This window comes from Panthera onca, chromosome A2 (assembly GCF_046562875.1).
Source record: "Panthera onca isolate mPanOnc1 chromosome A2, mPanOnc1 haplotype 2, whole genome shotgun sequence".
NCBI classification, from domain to species: Eukaryota; Metazoa; Chordata; class Mammalia; order Carnivora; family Felidae; genus Panthera; species Panthera onca.
In genome coordinates, this window is record NC_138340.1 from 132,416,910 (window position 1) to 132,443,601 (window position 26,692).

Sequence of the window (26,692 nt, forward strand, 5' to 3'; positions counted from 1 at the left end):
CCCAGGCACCCCAGTGAGTTCTAAATTTTAATATTGATTGAGAACTTCAGAGTAGATATTTCAAACCAAATGTTTTATTTGACTAAGTATAGTTTGTCTATTAGGTTTTCTACAGAATAAGTCAAATAATGACTTGGTAGTTCTCCATGACACATATTTTTGACAGGCTTTTTTTTTTAAACTTGAAAATACTGGTAGTAAAAATTATTTCTAAGAAAGACACAGGTAAATAAGGCATATTCTGTATTTTCAGTAGTTTTGAATTACATGTGAGATGGAGAAAATGCTATGCGGGTTGATTACTTCTGGCTAAAAAAATAAGGGAGTGCTTCATGGAGGAGATGGTAATTGAATTGAGGTATAGTGCAATTTGAACAAATAGAATTTGAGAGGTGAGACACAGTCTAGATGGAGCAAATTGAGACTTTAAAGGCTGATCAAGGCAAGCATGAAATGGTTGATTCTATTCTGGAATGTAAGGGAGACTAAGAGGAACAATATATGGGAGAGGCAGATTAGGTGCTAAAATGAAGGGCCTTAGGTTTTGGGCTAACAAGTTCTGATTTACTTGGTAGATATTGAGGAACCCCTTCTGTTAAATGACACTAATTGATACATTCATAAGGAAAGGCGCCAGGGAAATATTTCTATGATTTGAAGTCAAATTTATTGAATTTAGGTATTCATGTGTTTCAGTTCTCCCCCATGTCAGTCTAATAGATTATAAAAACATCTTATATATTTGGAAAACCTTGTCAGATAATGGTGTATTCTGCAAATATTAATGGTAAGAGAGGTATTTAAGGATATTTAGTGGATGTGAGGGCTATGAATTTGAAATTGTCATTGGAAAAACAGGAAAAGGACTATCATTGTAGAGGTGGAAGAGACATTGTTTTTAGGCTGTTTTATAGAGACATCTTTTGGTATATATTTAAGAAAACTTGAGTGCTCTTGAGTAAACAGAAGGTTTGAGATACAATTCTGAAGACATATAAGCCATTATTAATTTGAAGAAGGGTCAGAACCAGAATATTCAAGTGAAGATGTTTAAGAGGCAGTAGAGGATAAAGAGCTGAGTCAAAGAGAGGATGGAAAGTTGCACTCACAGGCTGTTTTAGATAATGAAATTAAATAGCAAGCCTATCTTAACATGTAAATGGATTATATGCCAAAAGAGTTTTTATTGGTTGGTCAGAACACAGACCACACTTTCCTTGATAAACCATGTTATACATGGCTTTTAGGTCATAGGCTCTAAGCTCTTCAACTTAACCTTGATGTCAAAAAGGGGCGATCCATGTCCCTTACAGAGCTTGCAAATAATATTTGTTAATACTTACCATTTTTTTAAAAAAAATATAAAACTTGTTAAATCTTAAAAATTGAATCTTTCTATGTCTCTGTGTCTGTCTGTCTCTCTCTCTGTCTCTCTGTCGCACACGTGCGCGCACACACACACACACACATTGCTTTTTCAACCTGTCTTAAAAATTCACATTTGGCAAGACTAAGCCTGCATGCCTACACAACAAAGGCAGTAGCAAATACAGTCATCTGAGAGGGTTAAAACCCACCCCTTTTGAGACTTTACCTTAGTACCCTACAACTTTATTTTATCTTACACCCACCTGCTTCAGTCTTAGCTTTGGGTATTTTATGAAATATATATTTGGAAAACTTTGTCAGATTGGGTGTATTATGCAAAGAATAATGGTGAGAATGGTGTTTGAAGATATTTGATGGATGTGAAGACTATGAATTTGAAATTATCTTTGGAGAAACAGGAAAAGGACTATCATTGTAGAGGTGGAAGAGACTTTATAGAGACAATGGTATATACTTAAAACTTGAGTGCTCTTTTGTGAGTGGTATTTTGTGATCCTCATAATGTATTTGTTTACCATATTATTCTTTCTAGTAATATTTGCCCTGAAACCTAACCACGGCACGCAATAATTTTTGTAAGTGAAACATGCTCGCATTACAAATGAGATATCACGAATAGATTCCCTCTCATTCTAGTAGGTTTGGATTTCCCCCCTTGTCTTCTGTTGTCTGTGAATTCTCTGAAGGACTTCATTCCTTCCTTAACTGTTGACTGTTTCCTTCGGCTAGAAAGAATATTACTAGATTTGTATTTCAGAAAATAAACAAAAAAGTAAAAACCCACTTGGCTTGTGTTGTGGAGTGCGGGTTAGAGGGAGTTAAGACTGGAGAAAGGAGATTGTACAATCAGTAGGAATTTTACATCTGCCAGTCAGGAGAGAGGTGTGGCCTGAATATATACATTCGGGTATTGTTTGCCACAGGTAGTGGTTGATACTGGAAATACAGTGGCTGGTTAAGACATAGTCTAGAATGAAGTCTTGGGAAAAGTGACATTGAGGAGGTACTCCTAAGAATAGGAACTAGTAGAGACTGAAAAAAGATCTCAGAGTTAGGAGAGGAATTCAGAAAGAGGAGTGTCATGTAAGCCAAAGGGAGAGTTTTAAAAAGGAAGGAGTGAAAAATAAACTGAGTGAGAGAAGTTACACAAATCAAGAATTAAGAATTCACATTTGGATTTGTCAGCTAGGAAGTGATCCTTACGTTGATTATAAAATGTTTAGCTTTAAGGATGTGAGGATTTAGTAAACCTTTGACCATCTATGTGAATCTTTTCATGTTAAAAGAATGAATCTTGTTTATTCTAATCCTAACAAAATATTCTTGTCATATAACAGCATCATGGGAAAAAGAAAAAAAACCCCAAAAATTTATTGACAAAAATAATCAAATGATAAATGAATAATAATTAATTCTACCTTCAATGACTATATAAAGTTATCATCTAAACTGGGAGACTTTTAAGAAGGAAAGGGAGGGGCGCCTGGGTGGCTCAGTCGGTTAAGCGTCGACTTTGGCTCAGGTCACGATCTCGCGGTATGTGAGTTCGAGCCCGCGTCGGGCTCTGTGCTGACAGCTCAGAGCCTGGAGCCTGTTTCAGATTCTGTGTCTCCCTCTCTCTCTAACCCTCCCCCGTTCATGCTCTGTCTCTCTCTGTCTCAAAAATAAATAAACGTTAAAAAAAAAATTAAAAAAAAGAAAAGAAAAAAAAAAGAAGGAAAGGGATAACTATTAATAATTATAGTAAGGATGAATGTCATTTAACCCCTGCAATCAGGGAGGAATGCTCACCCTGATTATAGTTCACAGTTCACATTTATTGAGTACTAGCTATGTGCCAGACGCTGAGAGGAGTTCTTTACCAGTTTGATTCAATGACTACGGATTTTAGTTGCCAGCATTATTAATTCTTTCTCTGTATATATTGAATGTATTGACAAAAATGCTATGTGTAATTTTGATGACCTTGTAGAACTTAACTTTTATTTAAGAAATACACACATACAAAAATTGGTACCCAGTGTATACCAAATTATGTCCTAGAGAATGGAGAAATGAAGATGATTAATAATAGTACTCATTGTTAATGATCTACCAGTGTAGTTGAAGATCTGAGAACAAAATTTTAATATAATATGGTAAAGTGTCATGATGATAGTGTAGTTTGTGAAGGCCACAACTTGTATTTTTTATATTTTATGTCCTGTATTTCTTAGGGTTGAATTTATAGTGTATTAAAACTTGGTAAGGTACAGGTTGCTTTCTGCAGTAAAAAACAAAAAAAAATACCGGTGGAAAATACAAGGCATAGGTGATTATATGGATAAATGCGGTTTTCTCTACCCTAGAAAGTATATTCTGCGTGTGTGCACATGTGTGTGTGAATGTGTGTGTGACGGAGAGAGAGGAAGGGAGGGAGGGAGATTAGTTCTATATCACAAAGGGATACATTTCCATATCTATAATGTAATTTTAGCCACACTCAAGCTATATTCTCTGAAGGGTCTGGCATATTTCTCTGACACATCTGGTAGATATGTATGGCATTAATTAGCATAGGTATTGCTATAAATGACATGTCAGTCCAGGACAACAAAAAGTATTTGTTACTGATGTCAATCATTCATCCTTTGTCAGTTCAAAAGGCTTCCCTAAAGGAATGCACATTGATCTTCACTGATCCAAAATACAGCAAAACCATTCCTGTGTTCTAGAAACAAAAGTGGAACTACCTATGTTTGAAAAGCCATATGGAGACATTCATACAGAAAGTGCATGTTTATAAATTTGAGTAGTAAGACTGTTACATTAGGCCAAGATTAATTGAATCTTTTGAAAAGAAAACTGCAGTTTTCTGTAATCCTAAACTCTAATCTCAAATGAGTTTGTTTCCTCAAAGCTTTAATTTTTAGTAGCCTAATTTGTGTTTTTGTTTCATCTGGAGATAATTTTGGAGTATGCCAGGTAAATATCCCTTACAATGGTTAAAAACAAAGGTGACCACACGAGTATCAATTTGTGACTACACTGATGGCTTAAAGAAGTACTCTTCTGCCTCTGTATCTCTGGTTTTCTTATCTGGCTATTTTGATACAGATACTGATTAATTTTGTTTATTTATCATAATCCTATTATAGTTTTCTTTTTGTAATAATAATCACAAGTGTAATACTCTTATATATCTGAGCAAAAACTGGCTTTAAATGATACGTTTCCCCAAAACGTCTATATTTTATTTCCAGTTTTTCTCCAAAAGTTCCCCCTATATTCTAATTTATTATTTAATGGAACGCAATATGAATGACTTTAAGAGAGTGTGATCTAGGGTATGGCACAAGTTGAAGACATTTATCTTAATATTTCATTTTAATGAGGCAGAAAATATCCATTATTAGAAAACTATAATTTGATAAAATTTGTAGAATACAATTAATTCCCTTAAAATTATGAATGTTCATACCACCATGGAGCAGATAATCATACATCACATTTCAGTGTCCTTGTAAAGGTAGTATATGTTATGTTTTTACATCTTAGAGATTTGCTAGAGAATTAACATGAATCAGGATTTAGGACGTACCCATGTTGTGTACTTTAATTTGACCAACATGCTTTGTTTGAATAGCAGTTCCTAACCTTTGTACCATCTTTAAAATTTTTACTCCAGATCTCTTGCCCTGCCTACAGACCCTCTGCTATCTGTTTCTGGTCTGTCTCATGCTCTTGAAATCATCTTTTTTTATTATTCCATTAAAATTTTTAAAAATGGATTTTCCTTTACACTTTTCTAATCATCCTGTAATTCTTTAGCTCTAAGACATTAAAATGAATGAGTAAAAATATTTGATACCTAATCGTCTCTGCCAGTCCATTCAAACTCATGGATTTGCAAAATTATGTTAAAGTCTTTTAAAAATACATTTGAGTAGGCTTTTGTAGTCATTTGGATTTTGAATATTAATTTTCTCTTGCTATGCTGCTTAGCCATAAAAATGAAAAAGAAGATGGATGTGGGTTTCTTTTAGTGGTGTTAATTTAAAGTACTTGATTTATTTATTATAATATTCAACAATGGCAATTCCTATTTTCTCTGTTCACATCAGATCCAACAGAAAATAATGAGAAGCCCCCACCCACCAGCACAGTAAGAAAAAGTTTGATGCGTTTTGTAATAATTGATTAAAAGTATAATTTCCCCCTAGATCAAACAAATAATAGAAGTCTGTTGAAGCTTTGTCCTGACCTATTCTGGAAGTAGAAGAATACCCTGGAGAAAGAAGCATTGTAAGCACAAAGAGTAAGACTCCTCAATCCTGGGAGAGAGAATTAAAGTCTAACCCTCCAAATGTAAGTCATCTATACTCTATATTTTCCATCCCTCAGTTTTTGTAGCTATTCAGGTATTAGTAGAAAAATATGTGATGCAAATATTTGGATGTATTTTCTGTACAAAATATATAGGTGTTTTTGCTGTTAACCTTAAATTTCTATTTGTGTTAACATTTTCTGAATCGTAACATAAGGTGATGCTTTGCAATAATACTATTTACTGCAGAATGGATTATTTTTAATTTTATCTTCTGGCAAAGAATTGTTAAGAATTTTGAGAGTATTCTGATGAAAAGAAGGTAACTTCCTTTGATTTAATATCAGCAATTGTGCCATCATAATCCCTTTTTGCACTAAACTTTAGTTCTTTCTTTTTCTTTTTTATTTCTTTATATCTGAGAATAAGACTATCTTAATATATCTATTTAAATCCACCTTCCAGTAAGAGAGACATTAAGTCCTTTTTTTCACTTTGCATAGTGAAAATGAATTGGAATGAATTTGTATCCATAATCCACTATAAAAATATATAAATTTTGTCAGCTCAGTGTACTGGAAGGACTGATTCCCTATCTCATTAGGAAGAACTTAAAAGATGTGTGTTCATGATTATATAGAAAGAATTCAGTTGCTGTTTATAAACTGGTAGGAAGAATGATGATTAAAGGCAATGCTTGTTTTGGGAAAATTACTTGGGAAGAAATTTCTTGTCAGTTGTCACTTTTATCTGAAAAGTTACTTACTGCATCGCCCTTGTGATAAGGCACTTGATATGTGATATACGGCTTACTGCCAGAAATTTGACTTTCGGTTAACAGTTGATAACCCTTTTCATTCTTCAGTGAATGAGCTCAGTGGAAGAGTATTGTTTTGATTTTAAAAAGTCTGAATCATGGAAATTATGTCAAAATTGAAACATGAATTTTACAGGTTTTAAATGTGATATTCTTATTGACATAGCATCTGACAAAGTTGTCAAAGTAGATTGCAGTAAGAAATCTTCATAATTTATCAGTTCACATTTAATATTGTTTAGAACATTTGATAGAGCCTGGAAACACTCTGGCCATTTCCAACACTACAATTATGAATTAGGATTTTTGAATTTAGCATAAACTATGTAGATAAAAAAAACTTTAGTGGTTTTGGTCTTAGATATTTAGTTCTAAATTTTTCTGTCATTGAACTAGATAGAGATGCCTTGGGAAACATTACAAACATTATTATTCCTTTTGCTGATGTGAAACAATTGTTCCTTATGTAAAATTTTAATATTTGCTATTGAAAAGTGTGACAGAAATTTTAAAAAGTTATTTAGATTTGACGAGTAAGTGGTAAACTCTTATTTACAGGTTTGAGATTGATGAAGGATTGGAAAATATTATTTTTACAGAAAACTTTTGTGGATCTTCTCTACAATATTGTACATTGTAATATGTACAATATTACATATATATAATCAATGAATATAGATTAAGTATACCAATAATAACATGCTTGAATCTCATAAACATAATGTTGAGTGAAAAAAACCTAGCACAAATGAATAATGTATGTATGATTTCTTTTCTATAAAGTTCCAAAAAAGTGATTACAGCAAAATTAAAAATAATAGTTAAATTCTAGGTAGGTGGTAAACACTGAGGTAGAGTTTCTAGGAGCTTCTGGTATGTCAGCAACATGCTATTGATTCACTAGGCTGGTGGTTGCATGGATATTTATGCTATGCACAGCCATTAATGAAAAGCTAAGTGCGTCTTTGCTAAGATCAGGTATAAGGCAAGGGTGTCCTTATCACTTCTATTCACTATTATACTGGAAATCCTAGCTAAGGTAATAAGAAAAGGAAATAAAAAGCAGCCAGATTGGAAAGGAAGAAATACGCATTTGCGGATACCATGATTATCTATGTAGAACATGTCAAAGAAATCAACCAAATAAAACCAAAACTAAAACCTCCTGTAAGTAATAAATGATAACAAGTTTGCAGAAAACAAGATTAATATACAAGTCAGTTGTTTTCCTTTGTCCCAGCAATGAACAACTGGGATTTGAAATGAAAAATAGAGTACCATTGGGGCACCTGCGAAGCTCAGCTAGTTTAACGTCCAGCTCTTGATTTCAGCTTAGGTCATGATCTCGTGGTTCATGAAATTGAGCCCCACATGGGACTCTGCACTGACAGTGCAGAGCCTGCTTGGGATTCCCTCTCCCTCTCTCTCTGCTCCTCTTCCTGCCTTTCTCAAAATAAATAAAACTCAAAAAAATAAAAATATAGTACCATTATATTAGCACCAAAAATATCCTGAAACCCAGGTACAAATCTATTATCTCTCTATCTATCTATCATCTATCTAACTAATATAAAATATAATATTAAATATATATAATATAAATACATACATTAAAATATATAATATTTATGTTAAAATATTAGACTATAAAATTCTGATGAAAGATAAGAAAATCAAAGATCTACAGGATATTCCATGTCTCTGCAGAAACAAATGCAATATAATTGTAATGTCACGTCTTCTTTCCTTGATCTACATATTCAACACAATCACAATAAAATGCCAACAGGTTATTCTGTGAATATTGATAAACTGATTCTTAAGTTTATCTGGAAAACAAAAGACAACAAGTAAATAATATTATATTGAAGAAGAACAAAGTTAGAGGACTGACACTCCCTGACTTCAAGACCTTGTATAAAACTACAGTGATTGGGCACCTGGGTGGCTCAGTCAGCTGAGTATCCAACTTCAACTCAGGTCATGATCTTGCGGTCATGAGTTTGAGCCCCACATCAGGCTCTGTGCTGGCAGCTGAGAGCCTGAGGCCTGCTTCAGATTCTGTGTCTCTGTCTCTCTTTGCCCCTCTCCTGCTCTTGCTTTGTGTCTCTCTCTCTCTTTCTCTCTGTCTCTCAAAAAATTAAACATTTAAAAAAATTTAAAAAAATAAAAATAAACAAGAGCTTTAAACAGATCTAATGAAAAAAGATATACACATGGAAAACAAGGAAATGAAAAGATGCTTAGTATTTATTTCATTAGGGAATTAGGAATTAAAAAATGAGATATCACTACATACCTATTAGAATGACTAAAATCTGAAACACTGACATGCCAAATGCTGTCAAGAATGTGGAGCAAGAAGGACTGTGATTCATTGGTGGGAATGAAAAGTGATACAGCCACTTTGGAAAACAGTTTGGGAGTTTATTATGAAGTTAAACATACATGTAATACTTACCATGCAGTCTAGCTATTGTACTACTTTGTAATTACCCAAATGAGTTGCAAACTTACGTCCACGTAAAAATTTGTACAAGAGTGTTTATAGAAGCTTTATTCAAACTTGGAAGCAACCAAGATGTTCTTCAGGAGGTGAATGGGTAAGCAATCTGTGATACATACATATAATGGACTATTTATTGATCAAGAGAAATGACCTATTAAGCCACAAAAAGACATGGAGGAAATTTAATATTAATGAATGAAGGTCTCTGAAAAGGCTATATGCTGTATGATTCCAGCTCTCTGACATTTTGGAAAAGACAAAACTACGGAGACCTTAAAAAGATCAGAGGTCGCCAGAGTTGTGGGGAGGGACTGATAAATTAGTGGAGTTTTATTATTTTTATTTTTTATTTTTTTGAATAGGTGGACTTTTAGAGTAGTGAAATTACTCTGTATAGTAACGTAATGGTGGATACATGACATTATGAATGTGTCAAAACCCATAGAGCTGTATAAAACTAACAGTGAACCCTAACTCTGTACTTTAGTTAATAACAGTGTTGTAGTATGAGTTCATCAGTTGTAGAAAATGTACCACACTAATGCAAGATGTTAATAATAATAGAAACTTTATGTATTTTGGAGATGGAGAAGAGAATATGTATGGGTCTCTGTGTACTTTCTGCTCAATTTCTCTTTGAATATAAAACTACTCTAAAAAATAAGATATTTTAGATAATTTTTTGTAAGTCTAATATAATTTTAAAAATCAAAAATCTCATTGATTTGGTTAGTTAGAATTCTGAGAAAAAGGTAATTTCAAATTTGATCTGAGTATTCAAAGTTAAAAAGATGCAATTTAAAATCAATATTTTGTGATCTCGCAAAACATTGTTTCATTTGGGGAAAGTCCTAATGTCCATGAAGGAAGACTTCTATACTTGAATATATTTAGTAACTTTTTATGACAATTTATTTACCTAGCATAAATGTATCTTTATTTTAAGATAGATGTTTCAGTTTTGATTTTAAAAATAAATACTTTTTTTTGGTAATATAACACAAATTCATTCTGTAATAATGAAACACTCTTCTTTATTGAGTTGTTCATAGCTTCTTTCCTTCAATTTTAATACATTTTGTGCAGTGGTCCACCATCCTCAGAAATACTTTTTTACTTAAGTAAATTAAAGTTAATTTGTTAATTTTAACATTAGTATGTTGTAAAAGAAATGAAAAACACAGATGCTCTTTGTATCCCATCTTTGAATACAAATTTTCAAATATAGATTTGGTTTTAAAAGTACCAGATATGGACTCCTTCGTAACCCCTTTTAAAATTTTCTTTCCTTTTTTCTTTCTTACCCTCCCTCTTTTTCTCTTTCCTTTCTCCTTTCTTTCTCAGTATATTCTTTTGTTTAATTTTCCAAGGAGTAAATATAATCTTATTTAACTGGTTGACATTAACAGAAACCAGGAATTTATTATTCATAAAAACGAAACAGAAAAAAAAAAATCCCCCTTTTCTTCAGATTCTGGATACAGCTAGGCTCAACACAAATGTCTCGGGAGAATGCATCTGTTGCTATTGCATTTTTTTTGTTTCTTTGAAAACTTGGCATTTGTAATATATCTATGATTTTGATTTGTCTTGGCCAAAACCCAGATTACCAAGGAATTACATTTTGAACATATTCAACTAAGAATTATCTTTGTAGCAACTTTTCCCTTGCCATATTGAAATTTTGGGAATAAAATCAGATTTTGTTTCAGAAATCAGCTATGTTTCTTCCTAGTGCCAGAATGATTTTTTTTATGTTAAAGAGACACAAAGCAATACTTAAAATCTGAAACGTATTTTAAGCATACCGTGTAGGAAATAGTCCCATTTTTGCATTTGACACACCTGGGGTCAAATGTTTGCTCTGCCGTGTTATTTGTTTATATTGATCTTGGGTTAAGTTTGGCATGTGAGAAGTAACAATAACAACAACAACAACAACAACAATGATAATAATAATAATAATAATTTCCTTATAGGCTTAGATGAAGATTAAATCTCCAAGCACAAAAAATACCTGGCACACAGCAGGTATTTAATTAATGGTAGTGGTCTTTCTCTTGCTTATTTTGTATATATGTAGAAGTGTGTGTGTGTATAAATGAATGTGTGTGTATATTTGTATGTATTTATGTGTTTATATACATATATATATTTATGTGTTTGTCTGTATCCATCTATATATCTCTATCTCTATCTCAGTCTCTGTATCTCTTACAGCAATGTGCAATATATAGCCATTTATTCCACTTACTAAGTTCTGAAGCAGAGAATTCTTCTGGAAATGATACAGTCTGGAAAGGAATTCTATCACCACATGGAAATATTTAAAAGCTTATTATTTCTTTGTGCCCTAGTATTTTCATAATTTTATATTTAATCTACCTGGAATGTGTATAAATTTTTAAAAGATCTAAAGAATATTTTTCCTTTAAAAATTCCTGGCAGACAACAGAATTCTTTTTTTAATCTCATTCAATGTATAATTCAGAGAATGATCTATTAATTAGTACACATTGATTTGAGTTCAAAAAGATGTGCACTGTCAGTTTGAGAAGATGTTTGGGAATATGGAAAACAAAATAACTGATATGTCTGAAAAGAAACATGTCAGTTTTAACAAGATAAAAAATGCAAGGTTGAAGTTGAATCTTTCTGAAAAATTGACATTTGTATGATTTTGTTTTCACTAAATAGCAAGGCACCAGTTTCTTGGGGGCAGCTTTACAGAGCTGTGTCCATAACTGATTTGAATCTTTGTAGAATAAAAATTTAACAAAATAAAGTGTAATGTTCCATGTTCTCTTCTAATAATGTAGACTTTTTTAGCAAAAGCAGCTGTTAATATCTTAAAAAAAATTTTTTTTTAACATTTATTTATTGTTGAGAGAGAGAGAGACAGAGTGCAAGCAGGGGAGGGGCAGAGAGAGAGGGAGACAAAGAATCCAAAGCAAGTTCAGGCTCTGGGCTGTCAGCACGGAACCCGATGTGGGGCTCAAACTCAAGAACTGTGAGATCAGGACCTGAGCTGAGGTCAGATGCTTGCTTAACTGACTGAGCCAACCAGGCACTCCAAAAGCAGCTGTTAATGTCTTAAGGAAGTAGCGCATGCCTGAATATCTCACCTGAATTTGTGTCTTGTGATTTCTAAAAGACTACCTAAAATATTAACTAATTAGTTGTTCTCAGACACTGAAAGAAGGGTTGTAGCAAAGGACAGAATGCTTAAAGACATAGGATGAGATCCACCAGGGTAAGTATTAGGAAAGCCTGACCTGTTGGTTTGAAGTGATTATTATTAAAAAACAAAAAAACAAAAAAACCCCAACTAGTTAAAACTTGTATTTTTCTCACACCTCTTCATATTTTAAAGGCAGGGTAGTGACGATAAAACTTCTTGTTAAACCTAAAGTGTATGGTGGCTTCAGTCTTTTCGAAAGACCAGTGAGTTACACATTGAATCCACCTCCAAGTTAATGATGCAAAATTGTATCTGGGACAAGGGACTCAGTATTCCTGGGATGAGTAACTTTTTTTAGTGGGTGTACTGATGACCTGGTTTTGCGGGGTTGACAGTTCTGTCCATGTAACCACTATTACTTAAGTGCCCCATTTTGAGGATAGCCCTGTGGGACAACATTAAGAAGCAACAAAGTGGTCTTGGGTCAGGTATCAGAGTATATTGAAGGTGTATGTTCTCCACAGATAGGCTCTGAAGGTCATTTCTGCTGAACTCTCTTAAATGTTTAGTGATTTTATTGTTGTACAACTTAAAAGGTCCAACTTCTCTTTTGGCAAATAAGGGTATACCATTTTTTTTTTTTTCTATATGTGGATCATATTTTAGGTTTGTCCAAAAGGCATTATGTGTATTAAAACCTAATACCTTTACCTAAAGTAAGCACCCATCAGTCATCTCAGTTAACTTAAGCTAAATGAAAATATTTGTTAATTTGCTGATCTGGGCAAATTAGTTAGGAATGTTTTTCACTAAAAATTATTTTAAATATTCTGTTTAGTTCAGAATCCAAAGGGTAGCTTTCCTTAAGATTTTTATTTTAAAATATTGTAAACTTTCAGAAAATATCATTATAGGCATCCAGATAACCAAATTTGACATATGTGAATATTTTGTTATATTTCTTTAGATTTCGTTCTTTTTAAGAAATATAATGCCACAAATACAGTAAAAGCTATGTGCTTTCATCCTGTCTCCTTTTCTCTCTCTTTCTTTCTGTACTACACTGAAGTTGGTGTTTATCTATATATCTTACCTTTTGTTTTTTGTGATTTTAAAATTAATGGAAGTGGCATCATATCAAATCTACCCTTCTGAAACATTTTTACTTGCAAAATTATACAGGGAATTTATCCATATTGATACACACGTCTGATTTTTTAGTTTTTTTTAGAGTAAGCTGGTTATATATATGTATATATACAAATATATATATAAATATGAATATATATATAAAACACATTCATGATTTTTGTAGTTGTATAATGAAAACTGCAAAAATCATAAATTATGTGTTGATGAATTTTCACAGAATGAATGCATCTGTGTACCTAGTACCCAGTTCAAGAAGTAGCATGTTACCAGTACTATAAGAGCCTCCCCATCTTTTTTCCTCCTTTTTGTTACTATCCTTCACCCAGGATATTCTTCCACCAGGGAAACCATATCCTGACCTCTCACAACATAGATTCCATAGATTCATTTTCTCTATTTTCGAGCTTTATATAAATGGAATCATTTAGCATATGATCTTTTGTGTCTGGCTTTTGTTTTTATTTTATTTTTTATTTTTAAAAACTTTTTAAATGTTTCTTTATTTCTTTGGTGGGGGGTGGGGGGGGGAGAGAGAAAGTGCTAGCCAGGCAGGGGCAGAGAATGAGGGAGACACAGAATCTGAAGCAGGCTCCAGGCTCTGAGCTATCAGTACAGAGCCCGATGCCGGGCTTGAACCCACAAACCGTGAGATCATGACCTGAGCCGAAGTCGGACATTTAACTGACTGAGCCACCCAGGCACCCCTGGCTTGTTTTTAATATTAGATTTACGAGCTTCCTCCACATTATTCTGTCTATCTGAGTGTCTACCCTGAATGCTATCTAGTATTCCAATACGTGAATATATTACTGTTTATTTATTTCCATTTTATTTTGGGACATCTAGGTTGTTTTCTTATTTATAACTATTAGACATAATAGTACTCTGAAGATTCTTTTACATGTCCTTTACATATTGTGTGCATCTATATAGCTAGGAGTAGAACTTTGATAGAATATATACATCATCATATCAATTTAGTATGTGTATCCTAGGTTATCTATATCATAGTGTCAACATTAGTGGATACTGCATGTGGTCTTCTGAAGTGCTTGTCTGTCCCAGTTTACCTTCTGACCATCACTGTCTGGGGTTTGAGTTCTCCATGCCTTGCCAACACTGAGATTGTCTTTTTCCATCTTTGCTATTTTGGGTGATAATAATTAATTAGCTTTTAACTGCTTTATAACATTCCATGGTTTGAATAAAGCATACTTATTTTAAAAACTCTTCCTTGGTAGATGAACAATTTGGTTGTTTTTCATTTTTTACTATTTCAAACAATACTGTAGCAAATATATCTGTATATTTCTTGTTATGCATATGTTTGAGAGTTCTCCTAAGGTTACAACTTGAAGTAGAATGAGTTTTTACAATATCATGTATTTATTTCTTCAATACACTACTATATTTCTAATAGGGTTATACTATGAAGTGGTAATTTTAGTTTTATTGTAAATCATACTCATCAAGTACAGAGTATAAATGCTGCTTATTTAAGAGGCATTATATAAAATGTAATCTCCTAGGATTTAGGGGAAATGAGTGGGGAAGAGATGAAGCATGCCACACAGCACCTGGCATATGGGTTAAAAAAAGCTTCCATCGTTATTGTTTCCACTGTTAAATTACTCCTGATTATGTTCCTATAAAATGCTCATTCTAATGTCCATGCAAAATCCATGTGGATTTTCCCAACCATCCACTTAAAGGTAGCTTCCTTCAATGTTTGAAATTTCTTTCTTTACTAGAGTTCTCTTATTCCTGCATAATGGAGTCATTGTATCTATTTGATCTTGATTTTTGATTACCCAGTGGCATGTATACTGATAGTTTGGAAAATTTATGTAATTTGAAAAGTTTATATCACATTTATGACAGTCTTACTGAAGGTTTGGTCCTAGGCAAAATGGTGATGTGGAGCCCAAATTTGCTTTGTTGTTTCCATTGAGATTTATGAAAATAGCATGTATTCCTATAGTTTTTAGTAGATCATACTAAGATATTTATCTTTTCTATTAGATATAAGAACAGAGAGAGTCAGTATTGGTAGAATGACCAAAGCAAGACCTTTAATTTAGATTTTTTTAAATTTGACACTATCAGTGAGGTGGGTCAACATTAATCCCAAAGAAAGGAATCTAATTAGTTTATTTGTTGCCATTACTTTTTTTTTTTTATAATTTTCATCTCTTTGCCATTTTTCCCATGATCCTTAATTAGTCTTGATCTAGTCAACCCCTAGTTTCTCTCTTCAAATGAAGAGTGCACTATTGCTCTACAGAATCTTTCTTTTTATTAATTGTTTTTATAATTTTTTTTAACATTTTCTTTTAACATTTATTTATTTTTGAGAGAGACAGAGACAGAGTATGACCTGGGGAGGGGCAGAGAGAGAGAGACACCAAAACAGGCTCCAGGTTCTGAGCTGTCGGCACAGGGCCCAGTGCAGGACTTGAACTCACGAACTTCAAGATCAATAACCTGAGCCAAAGTTGGCTGCTTAATCAACTGAGCCACCCAGGTGCCCCCAGAATCTCTTCTATCACTATCCTTCCATCTTGTTCATCATGGGCATCAACACTGTTTTCACTAACAAATGTGTTTCGAATTAACGAACCAAACTTCAACTCAAAAATTCCATGTTTGGTTTTCAGAGTAAATTGTACAGATAATTTTTAACAGAAACTCAATTATTGCCAGCTTCTTAATTTTTCAAAATCTTTTATACTTAACTGGTTATTTGTAGGCTTGTGCAAAAGATAGTTTGGGTTTTGTTGTGCAGTTTAAAATAATATTTCTGTTGCTTTCCTACTTTTATGAATATTTTCTTACGGTTCAGTGCTTTAAGTTTGAGTTTGTTAGTTTTTATTATCTTTTTTTTTTTTAATTTTTTTTTTTAACGTTTATTTATTTTCGAGACAGAGAGAGACAGAGCATGAACGGGGGAGGGGCAGAGAGAGAGGGAGACACAGAATCAGAAGCAGGCTCCAGGCTCTGAGCCATCAGCCCAGAGCCCGATGCGGCGGCTCGAACTCACGGACCGTGAGATCGTGACCTGAGTTGAAGCCGGACGCTTAACCGACTGAGCCACCCAGGCGCCCCTAGTTTTTATTATCTTAAATCTAGTTATATTTGAATTTATGTCTGCATAGATCATGAATTGAGGTGGTTAAAGAAATCTAATTTCTGAATAGTTTCATTATAGAGTTGAATGCTCATGTGTATGCTTTTTAAATGCAGATACCTGAAAAGAGTAATTTTTGTTTTCTACTAGATTTTAAGAATCAGTGTCTAAGGTATTATCCTATTTCCCACTCTCATTATTTCCATGCAGTATTATATAAACTCCTGTATGCTTTCTTCAACCCTGTGTCCCCAGTGCCCAGAGTGGTGCTGGTGTATAGGCCACCTTTAATAAATACTTGGTGAATCAATTGATATTACATTTTTGACACACACACACACACACACACACACACACACACACAGAGAGAGAGAGAGAGAGAGAGAGAGAGAGAGAGAGAGAGAGAGAGAATGCACATGTAGGTGAAGGACAGAGAGAGAATCTTAAGTAGGCTTTATGCCCAGCACAGAACCCGACTTGGGGCTCTATCTTACTACCATTTGATCATGACCTAAGCTAAAATCAAGGGTCAGACGCTTCACCGAGTGAGCCACCAAAGTGCCCCAAATGAATTGATTTTTATTTCTCATAAAAGGACATTGTCTCTTTACCCTGCACTACAAGGTAAAATGTTAGCCTTTTACCTTGGGGCTCAATTCTTTGGAAGACCATGTTGAATATGAATTATAATGGCTGAGCAGTTAACATCCTTTAAGGCTGTGCTTGAAGAAAATGATCTTTGTTAAGTGAGCCCAAAATAGTTTCTTTGAGTGAGAAAAAAAAAAAAGCAAATAAAAAACTATGGTGTATTACACTAGGTTCTTTTTTAGATTTAAAAAAATCTAGAAATATAAACATTGCTGGTATAAGTCCACTCTGAGGAAGACAGGGACAATGTCATCAGTTTTGAAACTTTTTTCTGGGGTGTAACTTCTGGGTGATTTCTCTTCAACATTTTCTTGACTCCTGGACCAGTTTCCTATTCTGCGAGATGGGGATTGAATGATTGAATAAAGTACTGATTGATTCTTTGACCAACTTTCATTGAGGACCTGTGCTAGACCATGTAGTACATACAAAGGTGTGCTGGGCATGTCTTAGTGGGTTCCACCTCTTCTCCTGTGATCTTTGTCATGGGTTCATAACTTTTTATTCTTGTATTGCCATTATGTTAGTAATTTGGAAAGAATGGATATAATTTTATGTTTGGACTAGTCGGCTTAACTAGAAGTCCTTCAGTGAGATTATTGCTAAGTCTATAGACAGTTTTAATCACTTACCTTCCTTGAAATATTCCACACAGCTGACTGCTTCCTCCTTGTATCATCTCACATTCTCATGTCATGTTGTTTCACTTATTCCCCTTACTAAGTTTTATTTGTGAGTGCTCTCTTTACCCGCCTCTTAAATGTAGGTCTTTTCCTGTGTTCTGTCTTTATCTTCTCACTCTGTATGTACATTATGCTAGATGAACTCACTTATTTCCAAAGCTTTGACCTTAGTTTTGGGACTCCCACTTTTGTATTTATAACTTACAACTTTCCTCTGAGTTTGAGCTCTGCATTTGCAAGGGTCTCCTTGACATCTCTACTTAAATATCCCATAGGAATCCATCTAAAATTAAGCTCATTGTCAGCTCCTGTCTCATCTATTAAAAATATGCTTCTCTTAAGATACTTTTTGTCTTAGTGAATAGCATTAATAGCACTGTTATGCGCTCAGTTGCCTATGTCAGAAATATTGGGTCATCAATATTGGGTCACCTGGATGTCTCCCTTCTTCTTGTCTTCACTCTTCTAGGCCCATTGAGATTGAATAACCTCCAAATTTGACCACAAATATATTTCTTTCTCCACATCCCACTGATACTACCCTAAAGTTTATACTAGTCTAAAACTTTTATTTCAACAACTGCCATGACTGTTTTCCTCAATTTTTTATGCCTTTAATCCCCTCTAACTCGCTAGGTAGCAAGACTTAACTTTTAAAATAAAGAGTGGGTGATTTTTATTTTTTTATTCAAATCTTAAATATTTTCCCTTGAACTTAGGGTAAAATGGAAAGTGTGTCTTCAGGGTGGTCTACAAGTCCTTGCAAGAATTGGACCACACCTGCCCCTTTAGCATCATCTTTCTGTACTCAGCATATTTGTGACTCTGCTTTCTTACTTCACTTACTGTGGCCTAATTTTATGAATTGATAGCTTCAAGTTTTTTTTGTGCCTCGTGGCTTTTGTGCATGTCGTTCCTTCTGTGGGACTTGATAATGGATGAATGGGGTAAAAGATCAGGATGATCCTAAGATTTCAAACTTGGTAATTCTGTTTCCTTTCTTCACAGACTTTATCCCAGGAAATTAATATATATAAAATCAAGCATCAAAGTAGAAGATGCTTAAAGCCCTCTCTTAGCCTAATCTTCTCAACCTTAAATATTTCAGAACTTCTCTCTGTGTTGTGATTCCCAAAGATGTCTTGCATTCCATGTTTCTTTGTGTGTTCTCTTCTCTTTGGAAAGTGCTTCACTGCTTATGTGCTAGATGACCTACTCCTGCCCTTTAACACCCTGTTCAATCACAGCTCCTTGGAGGGGATGAGACTCCAAGATGGCAGCTTCCTTTCTATCACCTGTGTGTAGTTTGCAGCTATACCGGAGATGTAGAAAAGTTAAGTAGCTTATTGACAAAACCAGGATTTGAACCTTCGCTTCTCTGATTTTAAAGCATAAGTCTTTAACTACCTTTTGCTAGGTATTGTCATTATTTAGTAAGTACTTATTAAATACATACAGTAATAAAAATATAAAATACGCTGTGACCTAATTAGTAAGAAAGGCTTTTATGTCATCAATGAGAGGAAGTGATTTGACTGACATAGAAGGTAAGGATTTGACTGAAAGAGAAAAGGAAATTCTGGTCTGTATGGGATGGTTCAACTTCTAAGCCAGTTAGGTTCAGCCTTGCTTTGTAACACCCTAAGATACCTCTGGTTCTCAAAAAAAGGTATGAGGCTAAACTTGGGTGAAATAGGCCATGAAATGAATAAATTAATTTTAATTAGAAGTGGCAAATATGTGTCACATATATTCTTGTGTTTTAATTGCCTTATGCATTTGTGTCTTGCTCCCCTCAACTTGATTGTGAGCTTCTTTTGAACAAAGATATACCTTATCTTTTCTAAGCATCTCCTGTAATGAATGTCTGGTTCTACTTGATAATTATTTTTTGCGTGTAAAATAAATGATAGTGCTTTATCCCTTTATAACTTAGTTTTAGGGACAAAACTTCAAGTATTTTCAAATACAGTCATGTAGCTGATAATTCATTTGTATATACCAACAGTTGGAAGCATTAATATACATGAAAAATAGAACTAACTCTTCAGTACTGGGTTTAATATCTTTTTGAGAAAGAAAAATACTCTGGTATGCATAATGTCAAGGACATACTCAGTGAAGAAAAGCAGTTTATGTTGGATCTAGGCTAGAAGAATGCTCTATTCTAGCATTTAACTAGTAGGTGAGTTTAAATATCTATGCAACTCTATCTTAGGACTTACTTTGCCTTTTGCTTTTCATTTTCTTTTGAATATCAAGAGATATTCACTTTTGGAAGGACATATTCTTATTAGCTCTAATGAGTTTTTTTGGTAAATGAATTGAATATAAACAACTATTGTGTTTGTCTTTTTTTGTAAGAAAGATTTCAAGCTGAAGATCCTAGTCATATAATTAAAAGGACTAATCCCATTCAATCCTTGAATCCGTCTATAGAAATAGAATTCTTAAAACATATACACAAAAGGGAATATGGTGCCTGTTGAATTTTATATTATGTTCAGTTGAACTATTATACTCCTAAAACAAATTTAATTTTGATTAGGAAAACTGATTCCTTTTTTTTGTGCATTTATAAAAATGTCGACATTACAGACCATGGTGGCACTAGGGAAGTAAGGGTGGGGGGAGAAGTAACACTTGTATTATGTTAAATCAGAGAAAGAATTGCACTTGGCAGTTTTTGTTTGCAGAATGCAGGAAAGGCTGAAGGCTTTTGTACAGTTCAAAGAGCACATTCCACAGATACAGCAGTTGTTGGTTGCCTGCAGGGATCGTCAGAATTGGGGGTGGTGGTAGAGGTCTGGATCACAAAAGTCCAGGCTGTTGGGCTGTGTGTTTGTAAAGAAAAAAATGCTTACCGTTTTTTGAAAAGTTGTGCAGAAATTGCCTCCTATCATTTATTTTAAACATAGCACTTCTGTATCAAAATTTCATCTGTGCAATAATCAGATGACCTTCTTGTGTAGCCTTTGCTACCTCTTGCTCTTTAATCATTTGTTTTCAGATTAAGGTTTACATGTTCAAATGTGGAAGCATGGAACTGGTGACTGTTAATCTGTCAGTTAAACTACATAGAAAAGCATAACTGAATTGATTTTATTTCACAGTCATATAGTCAACTATCATTTATACAAGGCTATTAAACAGTTTCAACAAGTTAACTCAAGATTCTTAAGAGAGCCTTTTTAACTGAAAATATGCCAAAGGCTAGCTTTTTCAGCTGGCGTGTCAAGACTTCTGCTGAATTAACACTTGTATCATTTCCCTACAGAATATGCAAGTTATAGTTTCTCCTGTGAACTGAAATAATGTAGCTGAAAGTTCTCTGAAAATTATGAATTGTAGGCCGATATAAATTAGCATTATTAAGTTTCTTGAAATGTCTACTTTATATGATATTATGTGTGCTTTATATTTTTTATATCAAATTTTGGCAAAGTGTATCAACATAGTTTCATTAGCTGTTTTCTTGGATTAACACACACACACACACACACACACACACACACACACATACACACACACATATATATATATATATATATATACCTAATTAGTGATGTTCTATTATAATTTTGGTTTTAGCAAAAGCCCCCAAAGCCTTATCTTGACCTAGTCTTGAATTCGTAGAATTTGGGATAAAGTATTTTGTTGTATCCAGATGTGTTTTATCTAACCTGTCACACTCAATCGCCAGAAGATTAGTTAGTGTGGTATAAAACAAGAGGAACATCAAAATTAGAATTATCTGTTGAACAAACTTCTGAGTCCATTGTAATGAGAACTTCTTTATTTTTACTTTTTAAGATTTATGACTTTCAAGATTAAGAAATTCTGAAAACATATCTAAAAGGGCAGAAACTAATTTAGCAGAATCCATGTACCCACCATTCAGATTTAATAGATGTTGCTATTTTGCCATTTTAATTTTAGACCTCTTTATTAAGAAATCCTCACAGCTCAAAGCCTTTTTTTATAGTGTTGAAATACCCATTTCTGAATTGATTATTTGGCAGCAGCATCTTAAGGTTCTTAGCTGAATTCTTTCCGATTTTAACATTGGGCTTGTTAATGTCGTTTTCCTCAAAATTGCTGCAGCTTCTTTACAGTGTGGCTTCAAGAAGACCCAGGGCCCTCTGTCCCAGAATTTCAGCTTTCCTCCTCATTATTTCCATAAGACCTGAAATTGTTTTATTTTTCAATTTTTAGCTAGGGGACTTTGGGGACCATTATTAAATATAAATGCTTTATGGAGGGAATAACACATTAAGCCATTATTAGCCATTATCTTCATCTCGCAGAAGCTGGTATGGTAGAACTATATTCTGAGAAGGGAGTGGCCAGGAGGAAGGGAGTGCTTAGGGGTTGGGTCTGCCTATAACATTTGGTGGACTCGTGAAATAACTCCCAAATGAAGCATTCAACTAAGAATCATATAATATATCTCAGGAATTTTTGCTGGGACCTCTATGGAAAGAGAAACAAATGAAAACAACATTGTAGGAGGTCACTGACTTTTTACAAAGTTAAAACCAGCAGTTAAACCATGCTGTTTAGTGGATATGTAAAACCGCTAAGGGAAACTGCTCTTTGACTTGCAATGTGCATTTGTATAGTTTCCTAAGTAGATAGTGTTAAACCCATTTTACCAGCGAGAATACTGAGTAACAAGGAAGTTAGGTAGCTGTCTGAAATCTTACAGCTAGGAGGTTAAAAATCTAGAATTTCTGCCGTTATGTCCGTCTGTTGACTATACCCAAATACTTCATGGGATTCGTTGCCTCATTACCGAAATGTACTTCTCCCATGTTAAACTTACCTAAAGCTTATCTAGTTTTTAAAGATACAGTTCATGACTTACACTTAACCCCCACCCCGCTTCCCCCGCCCCAATTTGGTGCTGTCCTTTCTGTGCATGTTTGCAGTACAAAAGTAAGCACAGACTTTTATGGTCTCCCATATTCTACTGAGGTATGTGTGTTTGCTATCCTTCGAAACTTGTTTGTTTGGCCCCTTAAGATCTGGGCCCTGGCTTATACTTTTTTTGGTTCCAATTATTGCCAACCCAGCACTAAGCAGTCAGTGAGTTCTCAGTAACGCCTGCTTCTGGATTTAGCTCAGGGCTCCATTCCCAGTGCTGACAGTACCAGCTGTGTGATATCAGACAAGTTACTTACTATCTCTGAGCTTTAAGTCCCTCCCTTGTAAAAAGGGGATAGTAATAAAGCTTGTCTCCAAGGGTTGTTATGAGAATTAAACCAGGCATGGCAATATAAAACACTTTGCTTAGCGCCTGGACCATAATAAGCATCCTAAACATAAGCAAGTAATCATAACTCCATAAATTCTAGCTTTCGTTCTTATTTATCAGTGTAATCAATCAATGCTTATGGAGTGAAGGATTACCCATAAGAATAACTTCTTTGGAAAAACTCTCTAATTTCAATTTTTGGGTCCCATTTGACAAAAAATGTCCCTCTTTAAACAAACTGATCGTTCATAGATGTTTGAGTGATTAAAGAGAATGACACACACACACACCCTCACACAAACACGTTTTATCTATACTCAGATATTTAGACTTTGCTTAATAGACAACCCAGAGATCCCGATTTTTTCTTAAAGTTATCCATCTCTTCCATTTCTACTGCAATAGCCTTCTGACACTTTCCTTTCTCTCGTGTCCACCAGCAAGAGTCTTTAACCCTGGGTCCTTTGCCTCCAGCAGATTCAGGATAGAACTGAATTTCAACATAATTAGTTTTCTTTGTAATTCTATGTATTTTATTTTATGCATTTAACAATATTATTCTGAGGAAAGCTGCATAGGCTTTACTGGACTGACAGACGGTTTCATGGCAACCAAACAGCTAAGAACCTCCACCAGAAATTTAATTTGTTTTCTGTAGAGCACAGGTGTATGGTGCTCTCCTCAAAATATACATCAGCTCACGTCATTCCTTAATGTGAAAGACTTTACGTGTACTTGAAATAAAATATAAGCTGCTTACCTTGGCTTGGAGAGGCCCTCCTCCCTAGCCCTAATTCATCTCTTGCCACCGTGTTCCTTGCTTTCTCTGCCTGACATCAATGGCTTTCTGTCACTTCCTGAAACCCTTCCTGACTCAGCACCTTTGCACTTGCTATTTCTACTGTTTGGAAAGTTTTTCCACATGCCTGGCCTGCTCATTGCACCTCAGGTCCTAGGTTAGGTGATGCCTTCTCTGGGAGCTTTTGCTGGCTTCTCTGTCTGATGTATCTCCCCACTCACCTGTTCTCTGGTTCTTTTCCACAGCTCATTTCATTTATATAGTTCTATTAACAAACAAATACCTTTGTTTAATGCCTGTGTTCATACTGATTTGTATATTCCATGGGGGCATAGAAAATGTTAGTCTCATTCAGGCTGCTGTCTAGTATAAAGCCCAACCCTCTGTAGATCAGTAATATCCATTGAATAAATGAAAGAATTGGGGGAACATGAATGGTCTGTTGTTTGGAATATATGAACTCATTTGTTTATTCATAAACTCATTTATTAGACGATGAAAAATGAGAGACCAGCTATAACATTTAAATTCTGAATAGCTTTCAGAGTAATTCATGAGCTACAGATGAATGCTTTAATCTCTTCGGTTCTTCAGAAATGAAATGTAATAGTTCATTATATGACAAGGGGAACCACCCAGAAAATCAGAATTCAAAAAATGTGCTTAACTTCTTTCATATGTTACACCTTCCATCTGCCATACCCTAAGCCTATACCCTATTAACTCTATTTCATGATAACTTTGTCTTATGATTGACTCACCTGGCTACCATATACCAGGATCATATGTGCATCCATTGAAACTGCTTTTCTGTCATATATAACATTTACTTTAAAAAATATCTTATCATTTGTCTAGAAAGTTATATCTCAAACTTTGGATAATTAAATACGTTTTGTCCTGTTGCGGAGTTGGTCATTATAGCTTTCTGTAATTATTATCTGACTTAGACTATGTTTACTGAACTGATTCTTGTATTAAAATGGAAACTTCCTTTCAGTGATGTGTAGATTTGAACAGTAACCCTTTATATTATATGTGGAATAAATCCCACGAGTGTCTGCTCTTTTATTTCCCTCCTCTCTTTTGGGGGAAAAGTATTCTCCAGTAGAGTCAGAGAAGGTTTGTGTAGAGCAGTTTCTTTCTCTAACTAGGCCAGTGACAGCCTGAGAATATTTTTTTTTACTATCTTAAATAATCGATGGTTATCTTATCCTAAGTGAGCTTGTGAGCTATAAAAATGAAGAAAACAGCAGAATGTAGTTTATGCCTTGGTCATTATTTAGAAGACTTTTGTGGGCTAAAAAATTAGGTAATTCTTTTCTTTTCTTTTTTTAATGTTTATTCATTTATTTTGGGGGGGGAAGAGAGAGAGAGGGAGGGAGAGGGAAGGAGGAACAGACAGAGGGAGGGAGGGAGGGAGAGAGAGAGAGAGAGAGAGAGAGAGAGAGAAAATGCCAAACAGGTTGTGTGCTATCAACGCAGAGCCCAACATGGGGTTAGATGTCTTAAACCGTGAGATCATGATATGAGGCCAAAATCAAAGAGTCGGACGTTTAACTGACTGAGCCATCCAGTCACCCCTAGGTAATTCTTAAAGAGAAAATGACTGCTTTTTCCTTACTACTTTCATTCCTTTAATTTTTTAGAGCTCTCTAAAGGCCAGGTTCCAGTAATGATTAAGGCTATTCTTTTTCCTTATTTCATATGTAACTCAACATAATCTCATAACTGATTGCCTTTAGTATTCTTTTCTTGGCTGTACTGATTCTTTATAGAGAATTTCATGCAAGTGAATGAATGTTTGTAAATACATATTTATTGGTTGATTTGTTTTTTAGATTTTACTTATGAATGAAATAATACGTATTTGTATTCGTCTTTCTCAATGTGACTTATTTCACTTAGCATAACCTCTAGGTCCATCCATGTGGTCACAAATGGCAAAAATATCCTTTCCTATGGTTGAGTAGTGTTCCACTGTACATCTGTATATCTGCACGACATCTTCTTTATCCATTCATCTATCAGTAAATGCATATTTATTGAAGACGTTTTACTTTAGTTCACTTGGGGTGTGATGGGAAGGAAAAAGAAGGTGCAGGCATTTTTGTGATTTATCCCACTATTTCTTTTAGGACCCTGAGAACACAAAGACAGTATTAGTATGCTGTTGCTTAAATGATAAATGCCATCTCCTCCTACTGTTTCCCTCCTCATCACTGAACACAGCTAAGTTGTTTTTGATCCTAGTTCTTAATATTTTTGTGTCTTACTGATTTTCTGACTCTGTCCTTCCTTTCTTTTGTTTCTCCTCCCTGCCTTCTTCCCTTTCTCTCTCTCTGTCTCTATCCATTCCCATCCTTTCCCCCCCAAAAAAAGATGTAAAATAAGTGGATTCATTTTCAGAAAATATGAGAAAGAAACTAATGAATATAAAATGAGTCAGGCAGTAAAATTAGTTTCTGCTTGGCATAGGAATAAGGTGTTGTCTGATTACATGGAATTAGGAAAGAGGAAACAAGAGAGTCTAATTCTTCTTAAATGTCTTCAGCCTTTTTTTTTTAACGGTTATTTTTTTTTTTTACTTTTGAGACAGAGAGAGACAGAGCATGAACGGGGGAGGGGCAGAGAGAGAGGGAGACACAGAATCTGAAGCAGGCTTCAGGCTCTGAGCTATCAGCCCAGCCCAGAGCCCGATGCAGGGCTTGAACTCACGGACCGCGAGATCATGACCTGAGTCGAAGTTGGACGCTTAACCGACTGAGCCACCCAGGCGCCCCTTAAATGTCTTCAGTCTTATTCCAGGTGTACCTAGAGCTAG

The 26,692-nt window shown here is 34.5% G+C and overlaps 1 protein-coding gene across 7 annotated transcripts in view; it reads left to right on the plus strand.

Annotated features, from left to right (window-relative positions):
• FOXP2 (forkhead box P2) overlaps positions 1-26,692 on the plus strand; it is a 566,859-nt gene that overhangs the window by 62,720 nt on the left and 477,447 nt on the right. For 6 of the 7 annotated variants that reach the window (XM_060632922.3, XM_060632934.3, XM_060632935.3 and 3 more), the window contains one exon: positions 5,592-5,736. The exons of the other annotated variant lie outside the window; for it this stretch is intronic. The gene's annotated coding sequence lies outside the window, so the exon portion shown is untranslated. The remainder of the gene's footprint in view (positions 1-5,591; positions 5,737-26,692) is intronic. 7 annotated transcript variants of the gene reach the window in all.